This window comes from Pectinophora gossypiella, chromosome 15 (genome assembly GCF_024362695.1).
Source record: "Pectinophora gossypiella chromosome 15, ilPecGoss1.1, whole genome shotgun sequence".
In the NCBI taxonomy this organism is placed as follows: Eukaryota; Metazoa; Arthropoda; class Insecta; order Lepidoptera; family Gelechiidae; genus Pectinophora; species Pectinophora gossypiella.
In genome coordinates, this window is record NC_065418.1 from 1,676,182 (window position 1) to 1,698,085 (window position 21,904).

General features: G+C 38.7%; 1 protein-coding gene across 4 annotated transcripts in view; it reads right to left on the bottom strand.

Moving 5' to 3' along the window:
• LOC126373074 (protein PALS1) overlaps positions 1 to 21,904 on the bottom strand; it is a 130,995-nt gene that overhangs the window by 80,656 nt on the left and 28,435 nt on the right. The window contains exon 1 of one of the 4 annotated variants that reach the window (XM_050019051.1): positions 13,094 to 13,325. The exons of the other annotated variants lie outside the window; for them this stretch is intronic. The gene's annotated coding sequence lies outside the window, so the exon portion shown is untranslated. Of the gene's footprint in view, positions 1 to 13,093; positions 13,326 to 21,904 lie in introns of those variants that run through there. 4 annotated transcript variants of the gene reach the window in all.

Here is a 21,904-nt window from a genome sequence, read left to right on the forward strand (position 1 = left end):
TACTGATGTAAGTGAGTAATCGTTACATGAGCCATGTCAGGGGCCTTTACCGGCTCAATTATAACCCTGACACCAGGGTTGATGGGGTTGGTATTCTACCTCACGACCCACACGATAAGAAGAAGAATTAAACCTAAAGTTAGTCAAATAGCCCGCCTCGGAGCATACCCGGCTCAAATGTACCCATCACGCCGGCCGCGTTGGCGCGTTGGATGGCCAGCGAGATGTGCTGAACCAGGTATGATCCGGAGCGAATGTCGCCACCACGATCTCGCAGACATCGCCCTAGTTCTTTAACGAACTTTTTAGCTTCCTCGCGCCATGGTCCGCCCGATTCCACCGCAAAAGGGACAAACAAATATTTTTCTTATTTTTCGGGGTACATAATTATACAAAAATATAATAGCCGACATACATAAATATAAAAATAACTGTTGCTTGATATTTATATCAGATACGTATATAATTATGTTGCTGCCTAAGTATATTGCTTCTCTTTATTTAGATCAGTATAATAATGGGTGGAAGATGTGTTGTGCCTGGGTGTAATAACAAGGGTCATTTATACCCAAAAACAAAGATAAAGGTTATGTCTGTTATCCATTTTTTTTAAAGGTTAAACGAAGACAATACTGTACAGCGCCATCTACAGTTTTTTTGAGGAACTTAGCCTCAAAAGTTCCTCATTGTTCTAAAGGTTCATCATCATCAGCCGTAAGCCCACTGCTGGAGGCCTCCCCCAAGGATCTCCACGACGATCGGTCCTGCGCTGCCCCCATCCAGCGGTTAGTGCTAAAGTTTGTGTAGTATAAAATTAATTCATTAATAAACAGTGGAGAGTGGAAGAAGCGAAACTGATGTGTCAGGGTCGTAGTAAGTCGAATTCCATGGTTTCTGTCTCTGCCTACACCATTGGGAAATAGGCCTGATGTTATGTATGTATGTAAGTATGTATGTAAATAAATGGGCGAAGGAAGAGAATCACGACAGAAGGTTATTATAAGATTAGTGAATATCTAGAAGATATGAATGCATAGGATTAACTGTCTGGGAACTGATATTAGGCAGCCAAATTACTAAAGTACTTATTACAATATTTTATGTATTTTTTATAGAACGTCTAAGGCCCTGTAACGAGGTTTTTCTTGCAGCTTCATTTCCTCGGCTATACAGGTTGTAAGAAGCTGCAGTAGTTTTAGGCGGATGAGACGTTCGTTATATAAAATGGATATGTTACCCACTGAATAAATATAAATATTTTAGTGATCTGTTTTTTTTTAATTTCACGATCTGGAGCTTCAGTTCGATTTCCGATGCTCACACTGTCGAAAATCACTTTGTGGGCCCTTTCTTCTTCTCTCGTGTGGGTTGTGAGATGGATTACCAGCCTCATCCACCCTGGTGTCAGGGTTACTATTGAGCCGCCAAAGGCCCCTGACATGGCTCATGTAACGACTACTAACTTACATCAGTAAGTAATAACCGGGAACAACGGCTTAACGTGCCGAAGCATGGATCATCTTACTTTCGGACAATCAGGTGATCAGCCTGTAATGTCCTAACCAAACTAGGGATCACAAGGTACCCGGGACCTCCGGATCGTGTGTGTGGGACCTTTGTTTGACTATGACATTTCCTACGTCTTTTTAATTCCTAGTATGGTTAGGACTTTGCAGGCTGATCACCCGATTCTCTGGAAAGTGGTCCGTCTTTCGGAGGGCACGTTAAGCAGTCGTTATATATGGCTTATATATAACGACTACACATACTTACTCTTACTTAAGTAAGAGGCTGTTGGAGGCAATAGTAACCCTGACACCAGAGACCAGACGTTCATAGCCGGACATTGATGACAACCCACACGAGAGATGATTGCCTCTACCATAGGAGTTAAAAGTCATAACAAAACAAATTGAAATTCGTATTATCCACAATCAGCGTCACGCCCTTGCCGCAACGGGTATGCCAATGGTAACGAAGACAAATGTTCAGTAGCGGCGGTCAGCTAACAATGGAGTATTGTACTTCATTCTCACAGCACAATGGGTTTAAACTACAAACGAAATGAACTGATGACTGATAATGGAGAACTAACTCAACATTCACCATATCGTCCCTTAGCTTACAACACCGCTCAAGTCGAAAATTGGCGGTTTTTACATTTTAATGCCATTGGATGAAGAAAATAAAGGTTAAAATAAAGTAAATCGTCAAAATAAGTATAAATAATTATTTATTAACCGCTAACTAGAGTATGTATTAAGTAGCAATAAAAAAATATACAGATATTTTAAATAAGACATTTTTTTTCGTCTCCTGTAAAGTTGGTAAAAATGACTTAAGCGGTGTTGTAAGCTAAGGGACGATTATAGAATTTTCTTTTTAACTTATATAACAAACAAACACCACAACACATGCATTCGTACCAGGGTAAGCAGAGACTATACAGAGTGCAATGGACACCTTTTTTATTTTTTGACGTGACTTATGTTAATTAACAGCCGTACGACGCCCACTGCTGGGCATAGGCCTCCCCCAAGGATCTCCACGACGATCGGTCCTGCGCTGCCCGCATCCAGCGGCTTCCCGCGACCTTCACCAGATCGTCGTGGATTTTAGGCTTACTTTTAAATATAATAAATAATTATATATTTTAGACAAAACTAACTTAAAAGAAAACTACTTGTCATTAAAAATCAAAATAATTAGCGTTTCGTTCCTTGCAGTAACCATCCACGATCAACGCTATCTATCCGGCAGCTAGGAAAAAAAAAGAAAAAAAAGATAATCCCTCATTAAAGCTAGCACAAAGATGCTTAATTTTCAGTTTTTCTATTTATACTTACATCATGTTTCTGTGCAGTAAGATAAATTGCAATCTATACTTTCTAATACATAATGAGTGACATAGTGAATTTTAATCCGATACGACATGGAACAGATAAGCAACGTGCCTACTTTTTTTTACTTTTGATGGGTTTGCTCTTGGCCGCAGACTTGCTCGAAGGCATTGGAAAGGCCTAAGATGGAGCGAGCTCGCCCAGAAGGTGCCTGTCCACACTGGCTTTGAAAGCACCCGGGTTACATGCATTCGGAAATACAGAAAACGGCAGAGAATTCCACTGCATTATAATAATTCATTATAATAAAAAACAATAAAAAATTGGGTGGTTTCCTAGGTCAAAAATAAATTCTAAAATTGTGATTACCAAATAAAGACTGATATAGAGGTAACAAAAACGTTTCCTTTTTTTCTATTTAACTTAATATTTATGAATTTTAATGTGGAAAAATGTAATAATAAGTGCGACATTATGTCACGTTTTTATATGACGTCACAGTGTGCTTTTTCATACAAATACCGTAATAATTTCGTGTTTTGACGTTTAGTAAAAAGTAACTGATTTGACAAGTTGGAAACTAGCATAATGAATATCCAAGGCATAATGACAAATGAATATAATACATTTATGAATTACTAGCAGTCCATGCGTCCGCGAAAATTCATGAATATCGCTTTCGCTCTCTCTTTATTTAAGAGCTGCGCTCTTGTCGGTGGAGTAATCGTCATTACTCCATAGATAGGGCGTGTAGAACGGTGGTTGCCCCAATCGCCATCCGTTCCGCAGTACACCGACCAGATTCTCAATCGCTTAAAAAATTACAAATTTTCAACCCCTTTTTCAACCCATTGTGGGTCGAATATTGGAAAAATGCCATCTTAGTGAGCACCTACATCCTAAAAGGAACCCCCATGCAAAATTTGAGACTCCTAGCATTTATATTTTCTGAGATATCATGGTAAGTTAGTCAGTGACTTTTAGCTTTTATTTATGAAATTATTTCTTCTGTGTTAGACCGGGACCGAATTAAAAATATAGAACGTCCAGCTGCTTATCTTCCTGGGAATGTCGTAAAAACCGACAGAGGTATTGTGTCTTTTCTAACATGAGTTACTGTATTGATTAATCACAGTTGATCAGCCCATCCCATCGAGATAAAAGGAACACGATTTCTCTGTCGGTTTTCACGACAAGCCTCTCCCACACTGATCCTTGCAGAGCAGAACAATATTATCAATGTACAGTTATTAATATACCTACATAGCGAACCACAAGACGTTAAACCCACAAGCATTCCGCGACGGAAGATGAATGAATTATCATTGTATGCAAATCCATATTATCCGTTTTATTTAACAGTATACCACACCCCAGACACTTTATACAAAAATTTCATTCTTACCGTGTGAAACCCCCCACCCCCACTCCTTAGCGGCTAACGGCCATTTATACTAAAGTTGACCCAGAGGGGGTGAGGTAAATCTAGCGCGGCGCCCTATATAAATTGGTGCGGGGCGGAGTGTTACCGCTCTATACGCAATATTATTCTTTATTTGATGATCACATCATCATCATCAGCCCATTAACGTCCCCACTGCTGGGGCACGGGCCTTCCCTATGGATGGATAGGGAGATCGGGCCTTAAACCACCGAGCGGGCCCAGTGCGTGGATGGTTATTAACGACTGCTGATGCAGCCGGGACAAACGGCTATATAACGTGCGTAGCGAAGCACGGAGGAGCTCGAGATGAAAACTTTTTTTTTGTGGCCACCCATCCTATGACCTCAGTGAATGAATATTTAAGTCATGGTATCGCAGTTGGAAATTATAGTGTTAAGAGCTCAAGTTCACGACGCGGCTCTCCTCAATATGCCGGAATCGTGCCCTAAGCTTCTTTGGACATATAATGCGGTCTCCGAAGCACAGTCTGGAGAAGAAGATCATCGTTGGGCAAATGGATGGCAAACGTGGGCGAGGAAGGGCACCTGAAGAAGACGGTGGGCGGCGGCATACAGAGGGCGGTCCACGCAGCATATAGCCTGTGGTCGCGATCCTCAGCAGTGAGGGAACGACGAAGAAGAAGATCGCAGTTGGAAGAACGACTCTCACTATAAGGTCGCAGGTTCGAATCTTTCACATATAATTCCTTCTCTACCCGGTTCCTCATAGATGAACCGACGTAGTCACACGTCACATAAGCCTTACAGGGTATACAGTCATCTGCATCCCGCTCACGTACGACAAGCATAAGCTTATGTTGCCTGCCATCACGTACTCACAAAGGGTTGACAGAGATGTGAAACTGTGCTATTTGCGTTCTAATAAGTATGGCGCGTATGACAGCAGGACAGAAAGATACAGTACAGTCTAGTGCGAAAGAGACAGCCTAAGAAAACGAACTAATCTAATTCTGCCAGCTGCTCGCAACCATGATTTGCTGAAAACCAGCCCAATACAGGTTACCAGTGAGCACGTGATAAACATTTGAGAGCCAAAGATGTATTCCAATAAAATTCGAAAATCATTGGTTAAGGCCCAGGATGTTAGTGCGTATTGGGATTCGAATCTGTAACCTCACAGTGAGAGTTAAGCGTTCTTCTGATTGGGAGACCACGGCTCAATCAATGCCCAATAGCTTAATAGGCAATAATAAAAATACGTAAGTATATCTTCTTCTATCAACCCTAGTGTCAGGGTTATTATTGAGCCGCCATATGCTCCTTACATGACTCATGTAACGACTACTTACATAAATCGGTAAGTAATAACCGGGACCAACGGCGTAACGTGCCTTCCGAAGCACGGATCATCTTACTTTTTAGTGATCAGCCTGTAATGTCCTTACCAAACTAGGGATCACAAAGTGATTTTTGTGATATGTCCCCGCCGGTATTCGAATCCGGGACATCCGGATCGTGAGCACAACGCTCAACCAGTGGACCACGGAGGCGTACGTAAATAAAATAGAATGATTGACAACCCTACATACACGGCGCGACATTGCAAATGTATATGTAATGAACCCTTCATTTAAGATTCCTTTATTCCACTGGCGCTTGTTATCAGCCAGTTTATAACCAATTCCATGTTTCAATAAAATAGTACTCTTAAAAAAAAACTAAGGACGTCATCAGAAGAGTTCGGCGCGTAATTGCACTGGATGGATGACAAGCGAATTTTTCAAATGAGGAACTTTCCAATGAGCGTTCCCCAAAAACACGATAAATGGCGTTGTTAAGTTTTTCTTCATTTAAACTTCTAATTTCAAGGATAACAAACATAATATGCATCTTTTATCTTTGTTTTTGGGTATGAATGATGACCTTTTTTATTACACCAAGATACAATTACAACTTCCACCCATTATTATTCTGATCAAATTAAGAGAAGCAATATAGGTAGCAACATCATTCTATACATAATGTGATCCAATTATCAAGCATCAATTAGTTTTATATGTTTCTGCCATTACATTACTTTTTGAATAATTATACAGCACATAGGTACCTACAATGTGGAAGAATTTTGAGTTTCTAGGACCTTTGTGACACAGAAAGACAGAGAGAGACCTTTGAAATGTGGTGTTGGAGGAGGATGGAAAAAATAAGTTGGACTGAAAGGGTACTAATGAGGAAGTGCTATTAAGAGTAAGGGAAAAGAGGCAATTATTGAGGACAGAAGAGGCAAGATGATTGGACACTTAACAAGACACCAGTAATTTATTATAAACATCATAGAAGGGAAGATAGAAGGAAAGAGAGGAAGGGGAAGACCAAGAAGAGCTTACATGGAGCAGATTAAAGAGAAGGCGAATGTCGTGTCTTATAAGGAAGTGAAAGAATTGGCCTTTGATAGACAAGAACGGAGAATGCTACACCGACAAGAGCGTAGCTCTTAAATTGATGATGAGCGTCTTTGTATGGAAAGACTGAATGGAAATTACGAAAATCAAACCAGTTCCGTTCACAGTTCTCTTCCCCTCACTTCATAATAGCACTCCTTATGCAAATTGCCCAGTTATCAGACACCCTCGCATACTCAATTCTGGATACGCAAACACTTTTTACGGGTCATCCGAAAACGACAGTTTGCCTTTATGTCGGCAAAAGGTCTGACTATCTGCGTTTTTACGTCGATGTGCATAAATTAATTTGGTTTTTTGTTAGTATTAGTTACGTAGGTTGTTGGTAAGGCTGACAGAGGAAGACCGAGAAGGACATACATTGACCAAGTTGGAAATGTCTCCTGTATTTCCGAAGGCATATAACCTGGGTACTTTCAAGGCCAGAGTGAACAGAACCTTCTGGGCGAGCAGGATCGCCAATGGAATTCCATGGTCTCTGCTTACCCCGGTGGGAAATAGGCGTGAGTTACGTTATCCTACTTTCGCAAACGCCGGTCATAGGATGGGTGACCACAAAAAAAGTTTTCATCTCGAGCTCTTCCGTGCTTCGGAAGGCACGTTAAGCCGTTGGTCCCGGCTGCATTAGCAGTCGTTAATAACCATCAATCCGCACTGGGCCCGCGTGGTGGTTTAAGGCCCGATCTCCCTATCCATCCATAGGGAAGGCTCGTGCTCCAGCAGTGGGGACGTTGATGGGCTGATGATGATGACGTTATCCTACTAATATTATAAACGCGTAAGTTTGTGTGGATGTATGTACGTTTATTTCCTACCCTTTCACTCAATAACTACGAAACTCAGTAATATAGAATATTGCACGGGAATTAAATATGACAACTGGCCGCGTTTGCAACGCAATTAATTAATCAACATAACACATAATGTCACGACTATATCCCAATAATAATTGGGGTAGTCAAAAAAAGTTTTCATCTCGAGCTCTTCCGTGCTTCGGAAGGCACGTTAAGCCGTTGGTCCCGGCTGCATTAGCAGTCGTTAATAACCATCAATCCGCACTGGGCCCGCGTGGTGGTTTAAGGCCCGATCTCCCTATCCATCCATAGGGAAGGCTCGTGCTCCAGCAGTGGGGACGTTGATGGGCTGATGATGATGACGTTATCCTACTAATATTATAAACGCGTAAGTTTGTGTGGATGTATGTACGTTTATTTCCTACCCTTTCACTCAATAACTACGAAACTCAGTAATATAGAATATTGCACGGGAATTAAATATGACAACTGGCCGCGTTTGCAACGCAATTAATTAATCAACATAACACATAATGTCACGACTATATCCCAATAATAATTGGGGTAGTCAAAGGTACATCCAACACAAGATGAACTAAGTACCCACACCTCATCGAACCTTCTGGCAGACCAACATGATAGCTGGTCGTCTAATAAAGTTCGAGCCAACTGTGTTAATGAAAACTGCACTTAAGATAAATGAATAACTCATTGGTGCTAATTCCTGGAAACACCATTTAATTTTATTTTAATTTATACCTGTTATTTTCTTATCCGTTGAAAAAGAAAGGGACGGGTAATCCACAAGCATTTATGGAACACATGTCAATTTTAAGCACAAATCTAAAATAACCCTATAAAAATTTTACATTGGCCAATAAACCGACAGGATTAAGTTCACAACACACGTCAAACGGTTTGCATACCAGCGAGATACCTTTGTGATTCGCCCGGGTTATCCATTCATTTACTCATTCTTCCTAAAATTAAGAGCTGCCAATCATCTGTCCTTTTCCTTTTAGGCGGATAAGAAAATGACGGGTATAACTTAAAATAAAATTAGGTGTCTGCAGGAATCGGGGCCATTGGTATACTGATGGAATCTAAAAAAAAAACTGACTCGGACGGGGCTTGAACCCGCAGGTATTGTCAAGAGCGTGTTAACCATTACACCACCAGATCCCCCCTGTCCATGCCATTCAAAATTCTTCGATCTATGTATCGTTATTAAGCCGACGTCAGCGCTATCTATCGAAAATATTCAGTACTAATATTTCCTAGACCTAAGCACGAGTGCGTGCTATAGAAATAAAATTCATTAAAATGTATGATTCATAGTAGACATTCAAGTAGGCACCTACGTCAAACATGGTTGTCTAGCACACATATCAAACCCGTATGTCTGTCTGTCGGCTCAACTTTCACCGGTAACTCATACAATCACCATACATCTCTTATCTGTCGTACATAATGTAACATAATTATTATGCAGAATTGTATGGAATTCAATATTGCAATACTCTATCGAAAATACTATCATCATCCTTATAATGGCCTATCATGAAAAAAGAAAGGACACAACCTTTTTGTTGGTTTTTACGACATTAACCATCTTGATTTCTACCATGTCGATAGGCCAGGAGTATTTTTAATGGTTTTTAAGTAATTTCAGGCACCACCAACCCGGAATGGAGCAGCGTGGTGGAGTATGCTCCATACCCCCTCCGGTTGATTTAGGGGAGGCCTGTGCCCTGCAGTGGGACATATATAGGCTATTTATGTTATGTTATGTTTAAGTAATTTAAGAAGTCTTAGTTTAATTGGATTACGAAAGCAGTATATAAATCGAAGGTTGGTGGTAGGGCTGGCAGAGGAAGACCTAGATGGACGTACATTGACCAAATTGGAAATGTCCTTAGAAAAGTTCAGTACGATCTACTCTGAACCGGCGTGCGTGTATGAAACGATCGATAAATGTGGAGGAAGCAAGAGAAGAGAAGGATGAAGCAAATGGAATTCCATAGTCTCTGCTTATGACTTTTTGGCGGGAACGGAAGCAGGACGGTTGCTTTCTTCATTGAATAATCTAAATAATTAATACAAAGTGATGTTTTATGGCGAGGAGCTCGGTGGCGCAGCTGTTAACGCGCTCGGTCTGCGATTGTTGAAGTTAAGCAACTTTCACAAAGGCCGGTCATAGGATGGGTGACCACAAAAAAAAGTTTTCATCTCGAGCTCCTCCGTGCTTCGGAAGGCACGTTCAGCCGTTGGTACCGGCTGCATTAGCAGTCGTTAATAACCACCAATCCGCACTGAGCCCGCGTGGTGGTTTAAGGCCCGATCTCCCTATCCATCCGTAGTGAAGGCCCGTGCCCCAGCAGTGGGGACGTTAATGGGCTGGTGATGATGATGATGATGTTTTATGGTTAATGATCGCATTAAGTTAGTCGGAAAACATTCGCGATAGTGTTATTATATCGGAATATGGAATAATGAAAGTGTACATATCTATTTTCGCTTCGTGCCAACAAGCCGCTTCATAACTCAAAAGTTTACGCGAACTTTTGAGTTAATTCGTTTGGGGTTCGGAGTAGGGGGTAGGGGCTTAGGTTGGAAATAAGCTTGAGTTTATGTATGTAAGAAAGTCTTATGAATTGTTTGTGGCTCTGCCCGGCCCATTACAGATTGCGGGCGCGGCTTTATATATGTTTCTAGATTATATTATATTATATTAGATTTAACAAATAACATAGAAATAGTGACAGAGTCCATCTAATTGGATCAGACAGAAGCCATACAAATTAGCACTACCCTCAATAACACACTGCTTTAGTTATTTACATACACATACATACATACAAGAAGTGATAAGCAATTATCTGGAATGTTCCCGTTGTAAAAACTCTTTGATAGTAAGGGTAGCTGCTTTTCTTTTTCAAATTGTTCTTTCTTGTACTGCGGTCTTATCTGTCTAAAGGTTAGGTTAGGTTAGTTCGTAATAAAGTACATTTTCCAGTACTTAAAAATGTTCAGAAAATTAAATTTCGTACACGACCCATCACTGATACTCGGATAGAGAAATATCGAATTAGTCTTATAAGTAACTTACCTTGTCCAAACTTTGATACAGACATACTATTATCCATAAAGAATTTGAAAATAATTTTCCTCAAAAGGTAGTTACCAACAGTCAATCATTCAAGTTCAGTGACTGGGCTACCGTAGGCATTCGCAAAAGTAGAAATACTCTTTATTCTTTATATGAGGAAAAAACGTATACACACGCTGATAGTTTCAAAAGCTACGTCAAAAATTATTCTAAAATATTTCGAAGAGTGTGTTCTACAGCCAAACAAATGCATATTAGTAGTAAAATAAAGACCGCGGATAATAAAATAAAGGCAGTTTGGCAAGTAATAAATAGCGAAACAAAGGCTTCGAAACCGCGTGAATTAGAATATAATATAGAATCGGGCACTGGGTTAGTTAAACAAGATAAAGATGTAGCTGAATTTTTTGATAAATTCTTTACGAACATCCCTGTAAAAACTACAGAATCTCTCAGGTCCTCTCCTGTTCAAGCTGATATATTGTTGAAAAGTAATGTTACTGCTTGCACTGAATTATTTGATTTTAAACGCGTTGATCCGAGTAGTATTGTTAAAGTATTCAAACAGCTGAAACTTAAAACCTCGAAAGATTTATGGGGATTGTCTGTCAAATTGATGAGCTCTGTTATTGATATCTTAGCACCATATCTAGCTTACATTTTTAATATGAGTGTTGAAAATGGCACTTTTCCAAATTTAATGAAAATCAATAAAGTTATACCTCTTTTTAAATCGGGCACAAAATCAGACCCCACGAATTATAGACCGGTTTCTATTCTACCAGTACTTAGTAAAATTTTCGAGAAAATTATTCTCGACCAACTGCTATGTCATTTTAATATAAATAACTTACTTCACAGCCAGCAGTTTGGTTTTACTAAGGGTCGGTCTACAACAGACGCGAGTGTCACATTTGTTCGACACATTTTCGATGCTTGGGAGAAGTCGCAGAATGCCGTAGGAGTATTCTGTGATTTGTCTAAGGCATTCGACTGCGTGGATCACGAGACCTTGCTTTTGAAATTGAGGCACTATGGATTAAATAATGGAGCTCTCAGTTTGTTAAATTCATATCTAGGTGATAGGATACAAAAGGTACAAATCAATAGTACGACTTCTTCGGGCTCTCATGTTCAAATGGGAGTTCCTCAAGGATCCATTTTGGGGCCGTTCCTTTTTTTAGTGTACATAAATGATTTACCTTATGTAGTACAGAACCAAGCTGACATTGTACTGTTCGCGGATGACACTTCTCTTATATTTAAAATCGATAGAAAGTTAGAGGAACTTGACGAAGCAAACAGCGCTGTGTCGCAGGTTCTAAGCTGGTTTACAGTAAATAACCTAGTTCTAAATGCTAAGAAAACGAAGTGTATTAAATTTCTTCTACCAAACGTAAAGAAAGTAAATAATAACATTAAAATTAACGACGAGAAACTAGATTTTATTGCACACACCGTTTTCTTAGGAATTACTATAGATTCAAAACTTCAATGGGGCCCACATATTGTATCACTAGCGGGCAAGCTAAGTTCAGCAGCATATGCCGTCAGAAGAATCCGACAACTCACAGATGTACCCACTGCTAGACTTGTCTACTTCAGCTACTTCCACAGCATAATGTCTTACGGTATTTTATTGTGGGGTCGAGCCGCTGATGTAGAAACTATTTTCATTATTCAAAAAAGGGCAGTTCGCGCTATTTATAATCTGCGTTGTCGGGACTCTTTAAGGGAGCTGTTTAAAGAAATAAATATACTGACGGTCGCAAGTCAATATATTTATGAAAACATTATGTATGTGCGTAAAAATGTATCTCTCCTTCCGAGAAACTGTGAAAGGCATACTTACAATACAAGGAATAAAAATAAAATTGTTGTTCAAAATTCTAGATTAAGTAAATTAAATTCATCTTTTTTGGGGTTATGTATACGTTTTTACAATAAAATACCAGATAATATTTTAAATTTGTCAGAGAACAAATTTAAAGCCCACGTGAAGCTTACTTTATGTAAAAAAGCCTATTATAAGATTAATGATTACCTAAATGATAAAAATGTCTGGTATTGAATGTGTTCCTCTAGTTATTAAATAACTTGTAATGTACCCTCATTGATTTAAAAGATGTGTTGCTGTTGCAGTTTCTTGTCATTTCTTCTCCTCAGCCATAACACCTTGCGAAATGACGTAAATTCAAAAATGTTACATTGACCTTCAACAAGTTTATCCATGATAATTACGTTGAATAAATGATTCTGATTCTAAAGTTATAAAAAATATAGTTAGTAATAAAGTTCTTTTTACAAAGTTTTACGCCTTTTTACACGTAAACACTAACATTATCCACCCACTTTCTCCTATCAGCTAATTTGCACATTAAAATACCTATGCAATTATTGTAAATTGAACCCAAAAACACCTTTTTTTATTGCGCAGATATTAAAAACAAAAAAATATTGTATAAAAATAAATAGTCGACTAACCTCTTTGCTAAAAATCTTCTTTAAAAACACAACACCAAACCAAAACACCGTATTGGCAACACACTTTTTTAAACGAAAAAGAAAACTATTCGAAAATACAAGAGTTTTAAAATTAGAACGAGTCCGGTTGAACCAACTATTGTTAAAACATTAAAATAGGAACAATGATTAATTTTGATTTGGAAATAATGAGGAACAAACGACCACGCGCCGTATCAGGTGTGTAGTGAGTAATTGTTTTACCACAGATAACAAAAGTTGATAACGAGAGCAGGCGAGTTGCGCTGACATAGTGACGTAGGACGCGCGACAATAATTTCATTTGCTAGGATTTCACTACGGAAAGCTAATTAGGAGTAGTGACGTAATCTACCATGCGATACCCCTCCACTTGTACGGCCAAATAGTGCGTACTAATAATATTATAAATGCAAATATAACTCTGAACTGATTTAGATGAAATTTGATACGGAAATAGTTTAAGAACCAGAGAAGAACACAGGATAGTTTTCATCCCGGAAATCACCCCTTAAGTGGATGAAAAGGGGTGGATGAAATACGCAATATATTTATTTATTCTATGCTAAAAGCTAACATTAAAACGTATGTTCAATATTGAAACGTTCCATATCATTCAAGTCAGTTTACAATCGACGATAAGTAGAATGCATGACTGGAAACAACTCTATCGGAATTTCTGAGGTGATTCACGATTTTAGAATTCGGAACTATGAGAACTAGATATCTTTATCAAAAACAAAATTATATATTATACAATGTAAGTAGGTATTTGTTTATTTGTATTCTTTGTAATCTTCTTCTTCTATCATATGTGAGTACGAAATAGATATATCTTTCATCTCTTTCATACTAGACGGTGTACAGTCATGAACAATATAATGTACCCACTGTAGGACTCTGTCGCACTAACATATTTGACATTTAATGAGACTTACAGTTTAATTTGTCAAAAAAGTTAATGTGACATGGTACCAAAGTGTATACATATTAATGCTCGTTACCGTACAACATATCTGTCCTTCTGGCATTTTGATCATGTTACGTTTTTTTTTAATCTTTATTTAAAGAGCTTAGTCACTACCAACTATGTCGCTCTGTAACAACTTCATACAGAAAAAGACAGCAGGTTGGGCCTAAAGCCTAGAACAGTTTTAAACCCACCCTAACTAATCTATATAGTGCTTTAGCTTCCTTGGACAAAGGAAAAGCCAAAACACTGTTACATACTTCAACCTCCTTAATACTACAACATACAACTTAAGTATGTTACGTTTGTTGGACAATAATATGAGTATATTAGTACCATGTCACATTAACTTTTTTGACAAATTGAACTGTAAATATCACTAAATGTCAAATTATGTTAGCGCGACAGGGTTCCGTGCGTGATATTGTACATGACTGTACATTAAACGATTTGCTCAAAACAGATGAACCACACAACTCCGGTGATCCGTAACGGGGTGAACAGAGCTACAAATCACCAGTCACAGATGAGATAAGGGGCCTGTTTCATAAAACTTACAATTGTAAATTACAACAACAATTTGGTGTTCATTACGTAGCTAATATGAAACTGCAAAATATTCGTGATCACACGCTCCGCAACGTACATCAAATTGTCATTGTAATTTACAATTGTAAGTTTTATTAAACAGGCCCCAGGTCCTGGGTTCGATTTCCAGCGCACGTCAAACGAAAAATCACCTTGTTTGGTCAACTCAATGCATGTAATATAAACAATATGCAATGAGTAATGTATTTATAATGCAGGCGACACGCGGACTTGAGTAATTTAGTGCTGAGGACATATCTCCCTGTTCTATAATCTATGGTGTACCATTTAAACAACTAAGAGCCGAAACACAAAACAGAGAACAACAACAATTCCACTCTAATTAAGCGTCCTCTTGGACATAATCCCTCATTACCGTTACACAAGCCCTCCGGCCCTCAGCCCTCAGAGGACAGAGGGACTTGTAACTATTGTAGACAAGGCATAATGCCGTACGGTCACGAGCATTAATATGTATACACTTTGCCGCTCTAGGATTGGCTTGCACAGCCATGAAAGAAAGTGCATTTCTTCGAGGCAATGACGTCATAAATCGTCTGAAACAGACGTATAAGGCCAATGATGATGATGGTACCATGTCACATTAACTTTTTTGAACTGTAAGTCTCACTAAATGTCAAATATCTTAGTGCGACAGAGTCCTAAATTGGGTACATTATATTGCTCATGACTGTACGGACTGTAACCTGGAACCTGACAGAGGGCAGCATTAACTGTCAGTACTATTAAGAGGCGCAGGACTCCTAGTCCTAGTACGGCTTTGAAATAGACTACTCTGGGCGCCGTCCCGCGTTAGACAGAGTACTGCGGGGCGGAAGTCAAGAGGGTAACCGCTGCCGTAGTTTTACCTAAAAAGTAGCATGGAGAACAAGACCGACAAGTGCGTGACTTTTAATTCGTGATGATTAATTAAATAGTAGAAATAAATAGTAACATTTTATCACGTTTTCTATGACGTCACAGTGTGCTTTTAAATCATACAAATTCCATAGTAATATCGTGTTTTGACGTTTAGTAACTGGGCACCCTCAGGCCTGTTGTCTTAAGCGTTGTACCGGGTGAGACTTCAGCGCTCCCCATTTGTCCGGGCAAGTAGTTAATGCCATCTGCGGCAAATCTACAATAAGTCACGTCAAAAAAAAAAGACGTTTAGTAAAAAGTAGCTGATTTGACTAGTTAGAAACTAGCCTATTGCTTCCAAGTGGACTTTTTGACCCCCCTTAATGTTATGTATTTGTGTTATTAGTCAGATGTGTTGACAGAACCCATCCGTCTAATAAGGGGTCTAGAAGTTATATCGTCGATGTCCTGGCTTCCTGGGGCCTGTTTCATAAAACTTACAATTGTAAATTACAACGACAATTTGGTGTTCATTACGTAGCTAATATGAAACTGCAGAATATTCGTGATCGCACACTCCGCAATGTACATCAAATTGTCATTGTAATTTACAATTGTAAGTTTTATTAAACAGGCCCCTGGGCTACCGTCAATAGCGATCTCTGTCGAATTTAAATCACAATAGCCATATTCAATGATACGTCAGTATTATCATAATACGTACAATGGGAGCGGTAAGCTGTCTTTATATAACGAGTAGCGCCCCGTTCCCGGATTCGCACGGGTGGACATTTATTTTTTAAATTTTAGTAGGCTTCCCTAATCTTTTCTAATAATAAATGTAGCCTATGTTACTCGGGGATAATGTAGCATTCTAATGGTGAAAGAATTTTAGAAATCGGTCGAGTAGTTTTTGAGTTAATTCGATACAAATAAAAGTATACATCTTTCCTCTTTACGTAGTTTGAATGTGTGCGTCTCCTGTACAGACGCACACTAGCGCAAGATATTAGTCAACAAGTTACGTTACAGGCAGCACACCCTGGACACTCCATACAAAAATCCTTTTCTTGCGAGCGAAAGAGACTGAGCGCGCTCTCCCTTACTGTTTACCCCTAATAAAGTACAGTAATTCTTAACGCCAATATAATTAAAAAAATAGGATCAATACGAAAGATGTCTTAGAAATACTGTCCTGTGACGTCATCAATAAAAGCTGTCAAACGTCGTACTCTAATCATTATTAAAGTACTTAAATCATTAATAGAATTCGAAAATATAAATGCAAAATGAGATTGGTTTTTGATCATCATGGCTTCTATTTCTAGATTCACACCTCACTAATTTAAGAGCCACGCTACTTTGCATTCACCATGCTATTTTTTAGGGGAGAATAGGGCAGGGGGTGGAGTTTCTAGATTAGCATTTTATAATTTATCTTTGACCCAGTCAACTACAAATAAAAGTTACCGTTCTATACGTAGTATTACTATTTACTCTGTGTTCCGTGCTTCGGAAGGCACGTTAAGCCGTTGGTCCCGGCTATTAGCCGTAAAAACACCTCCACCAACCCGCAGTGGAGCAGCGTGGTGGAGTATGCTCCATACCCCCTCCGGTTGATTGAGGGGAGGCCTGTGCCCAGCAGTGGGACGTATATAGGCAGTTTATGTTATGTTACTCTATGTTTACAATAAGGGAATTTACCGTTGTGTGCGTGTGTAAAAGACACTCACACATCCAAGCAGTGATCGGTACCGTTCCATGAAGATATTACAAGTATCATTGTGCTGTTGTATAACTACCTATTATACAACCACGCTTAGCACAGCGAGCGTGGGAGAATTGAGAGATACAATGCCTATCGTCTGAACCATCCGCACATCCTTCGTATTATTCTCACTATTAAATGTTTGCTCTTTTCCTAAGCTCAGGTAGAATGGAGGAGACATTCCAGCGCATGACGTCATTTGTATTCCGGAAGTCGCTGGGTGCTTAGTACGAGAGCGGAGCATCAAAACTCAAACCCTGGGTCAGCGATTGATTTCCCTCATTCAAATTCAAATTCAAAAATATCTTTATTCAGTAGGTAACAGTTACACTTTAAATAGTCAATTTTACATAACGAACGTCTCATCCGCCTAAAACTACTGCAGCTTCTCACAACCTGTATAGCCGGGGAAAAGAAGCTGCAAGAAAAACCTCGGCACAGGGCCATAGACGTTCTTAAAAAAAAATAACATAAAATATTGGTATACAATTGAGTAATTTAGCTGCCTAATATCAGTTCTCAAACAGTTAATCCCATGCATTCATATCTTCTAAATAATCACTAACTTTATAATAATCTTTTTTGTAAAGTTTTGGTTTAACTACTGTCTTAAAACAGTTAAAAGGCAAATTCTGAATTCATTCAGCGCTTATCGCTATCGACCCACTAGAGTCGATTAATTCTTTCAAATATTCTTCCTCTCAGACGACGCCCTGAGCCGAGGTTCGCGCCCAACTGGGCACCCTCATGCCTGTTGTCTTAAATTTTATACCGGATGAGAGCCCTCAGCGCTCCCCATTAGTCCGGCCAAGTAGTTAATGCCATCTACAATAAGTCACGTCAAAAAAAACGGCATCGACTACCACGATGGGACCAGTTTATAGTTGTCACAGATTGAATAGGCTTACTTAAAATATAGGATTGCCTCAGCTATTTCTGGAGCGTTTTGTGTAGAAGGCAATTTATTATGTCATAGCAGTTTGGTGAAAATTACGTCATCGGATTGAGACCTGGGGGCTACGTATCTACCTATATTGCTTCTGATTGTTTTAATCAGAATAATAATGGGCTAAAGAAGAGCTTACATGGAACAGATTAAAGAGCGAACGTCGTGTCTTATAAGGAGGAGAAGGAATTGGTCTCATATAAAAGTAAGTGCGCAATGTAATCAAATGTCTAATAGCAATATTGCTTTTTAGATGAATTGCTTTGATGTGGCCTTTTTGACCCCCCTGGTGTGCGCGTGGAAAACGCAAAAGGGGGCAGCCCAAAGAGACCTGGCGACGGCATATTATGCAAGCTACAGAGGCTGGAAAAGATCGCGAGGAGTGGAAATCTGTTCGAATAGAAATTCGATCCCTACACCCCTAAAAAAAAGGATTAGAAGTATTTTATACCTATTTCTCAGTGATTGGCAGAAGTCGTAAAATACGTTCACAACCGACTGTTGGTTATGCAAGCAAGCTGTTATTGATGAATGACTTTCAATGTTGCATTGTGCATTGGTGATTGATCGCTTAGAAAATGCCTATTCAGCCTTCAATAGAGATTAACTTATTGGAAGATAGAACCCGGTAGTATTTCAATATTACACACTTATTCCGTAGGTTGTAACATTATGTATTATTATTACTTGTGTCGTGGCCAGATCTTAGAATTGATCATTTCATGAATTCATGAAATAGAATGTCACTCGTTGGGTGGCCATGCCAAAATCATGATGTGGATCATGATGTAGTCTGACCAGACCAATGAACACAAAACGGTTAACGATATGAGCAACTAAATACATGATTACTTCATGATATTGCCAAACGTTGGCAATCATATCGTAAAATTGATAACAAGCAAATGGAGTTCCATAGTCTCTGCTTACCCCGGTGGGAAATAGGCGTGAGTTTATGTATGTATCCACCGGCAGTGGCGCTGGTATCGATTATATTAAAAACTTGATTGTTATTAAAATCCACGAATCAATGTAATTGTAAAATTTTCCATGTCGGTTGTATCGATTTAGTTAATAATTTTGAACCTAAGAAATTAATCGACTATTCGCATTTTTATTACACCGCATAGCATGGACACCGCCTACATTAACGATATGGCCAAACGTTAATTGAAATATCATTAAACGTTGACGTTTCAACGATATGGTCAACTTAAGTTGACAATTTCAGGAAATATGACGATTTCATGAAATGGTCGAACACAACATTTCTAACTCGAACAAGTTTTGGCTGCATACACATTTATCCCTAAAATTTCGTAAAGCTTCAATTTCCAAATACTTGACAGTTGTAACAGTAACATATGAAATATATCGGATATGGTAGTTTATCATTTAACGATAATTAACCAATAGGTTTTTAATAAGATCATTTTCAAATAATTATTATATTTTTTTCAAAATAAGAATGCCATTTTTTATTATCTGTGTATTACAAGACCCGCAACACGGGCGGCCATGATTGAGCTTCGTGTGACGTCACATTCCACAAAATAAACAAAAACTATCTATTTCAAGTTATATTGTTTGTGTTTCTTTACTTATTGAAATGTGACGTCAAATGTCACGTGATCAACAGTTTACGCGCGAAATTTGAAATAAATGAAAAAATGTATATTTTTCTATTTACAAAGCTTTTTCGAGGAAATAAAATGTTTTAAGAGGTATAAAATAAGAGTTTGTAATTTTTAAAATACTTATCCGAAAACTGTCAAGTACCAATTGGGTAGTCAAGGTCAAAGACCAATTATGACATTGTGATTACTAAATAAAGACAGATCTGAAGGTCACAAAAACATTTTCTTTTTTTCTATTTAACTTATATATGAATTTGAATAAAGAAAATGTAAAAATACGTACGACATTTTGTTTTTCTATGACGTCACAGTGTGCTTTTTCATACAAATTCCATAGTCATTTCATGTTTTGACGTTTAGTAAAAAGTAACGGATTTGACTAGTTGGAAACTAGCTTATAGAATAGGAAAAGGAATGCAGCGTATAGAACGGTAACATTACAGGCTTATCGCCAGATTGTCCGAAAGTAAGATGATCCGTTCTTTGGACGGCACGTTAACCCGTTGGTCCCGGTTACTACTTACTGATGTAAGTTAGTCGTCGTTATATGAGCAATGTCAGGAGGCTTTGGCAGCTGAATAATAACCCTGACACCAGGGTTGATGAGGTTGGTTGCCGTTATTTTGGGTTCCTGGTATTTTTGGCCGAAAAATGGTGTCTATTTGAGCGGATACATTGGTGCTAATTCCTGTAAATACCATCTAATTTTATTTTAAGTTATATCTGTCATTTTCTTATCCGCCGAAAAGGAAAGGGACGGGTAACCGACAAGCATAAACTTTATGGAACACACGTCAATTTTAAGCACAAATCTGAAACAACCGTCTAAAAATTTTACATTTGCCAATAACCCGACAGAATTGAGTTGACAGCACACGTCAAACGGTTTGCATACCAGCGAGATACCTTTTTGATTCGCCCGGGTTATTCATTCATTTACTCATTCTATCTAAAATTAAGAGCTGTCAATCATCCGTCCCTTTCCTTTTCGGCGGATAAGAAAATGACAGGTATAACTTGAAGTAAAATCAGGAGGTGTCTGCAGGAATCGGGGCCAATATTAACCTGAAGTTTGACAGCTCTTAAACTAGTGCCGTCCTTCACTTGCAATAGGTGCTAGAAAGAGGTAGAGCTATTAGTCCTGTCAAATCACTAGTGAGTTAAAATGCGGTTGCCCGAATCGGCACTGGGTTTGATTTTGAAAACGCGAAGCAGTATAGCATGAAGAGAACGTGGATCCGAATTAATTGACTTTCACACAAGTCCATTGTTGCGACAGTGTGCTGAATTATAAAATTCGTCTTTCACTTTTATTACAGCTCCACTAATAAGAATAAATATTACGCAAGAAACTTACTGGTTTGCTTGTTTTACGACTGAAATGCCAAAACAACAGTACATACGCATCACGCCTGTATCCCCGAAGGGATAGGCAGAGGGTCAAAAGCAAATTCATTCAAAAACCCTTATCTAGGAAATTAATGCGGTTTGTTGTTACTGCGAAGCTGTAATCTTAACAAACATACATACATACATAAACTCTCGCCTATTTCCGACCGGGGTAAGCAGAGACTATGGAATTCCACTGTAATCTTAAAATCTAAATATATAGTATATAAAAAGAGAAACTGACTGACTGACATATCAACGCACAGTCTAAACGGCTAAACGTAGGCACTTGAAATTTGGAAGGGACGTAGCTTAGGTTCCGTAGAGGTGCATTAAGAAAGGAATTCCCGGAATTCCCACGGGAACGGGAATTAGCGGGAAAATCCTTTTGTATGAAAAATCTAAACCGCTTAAGTTAGACACTTGAAATTTGGCATGCAGGTACCTTAGTTAACTTAAAGCTTAGTTGCAACAGGATATTCCAAAATTCCCACGGAAACGGGAGTTAGCGGGAAGAAAAATTTATATGAAAAAATCTAAACTGCATAAGTTAGATGCTTGAAATTTGATATGCACACAAAGATCTCTCTTTTATAACACGCCACGCGGACGAAGTCGCGGGCAAAAGCTAGTG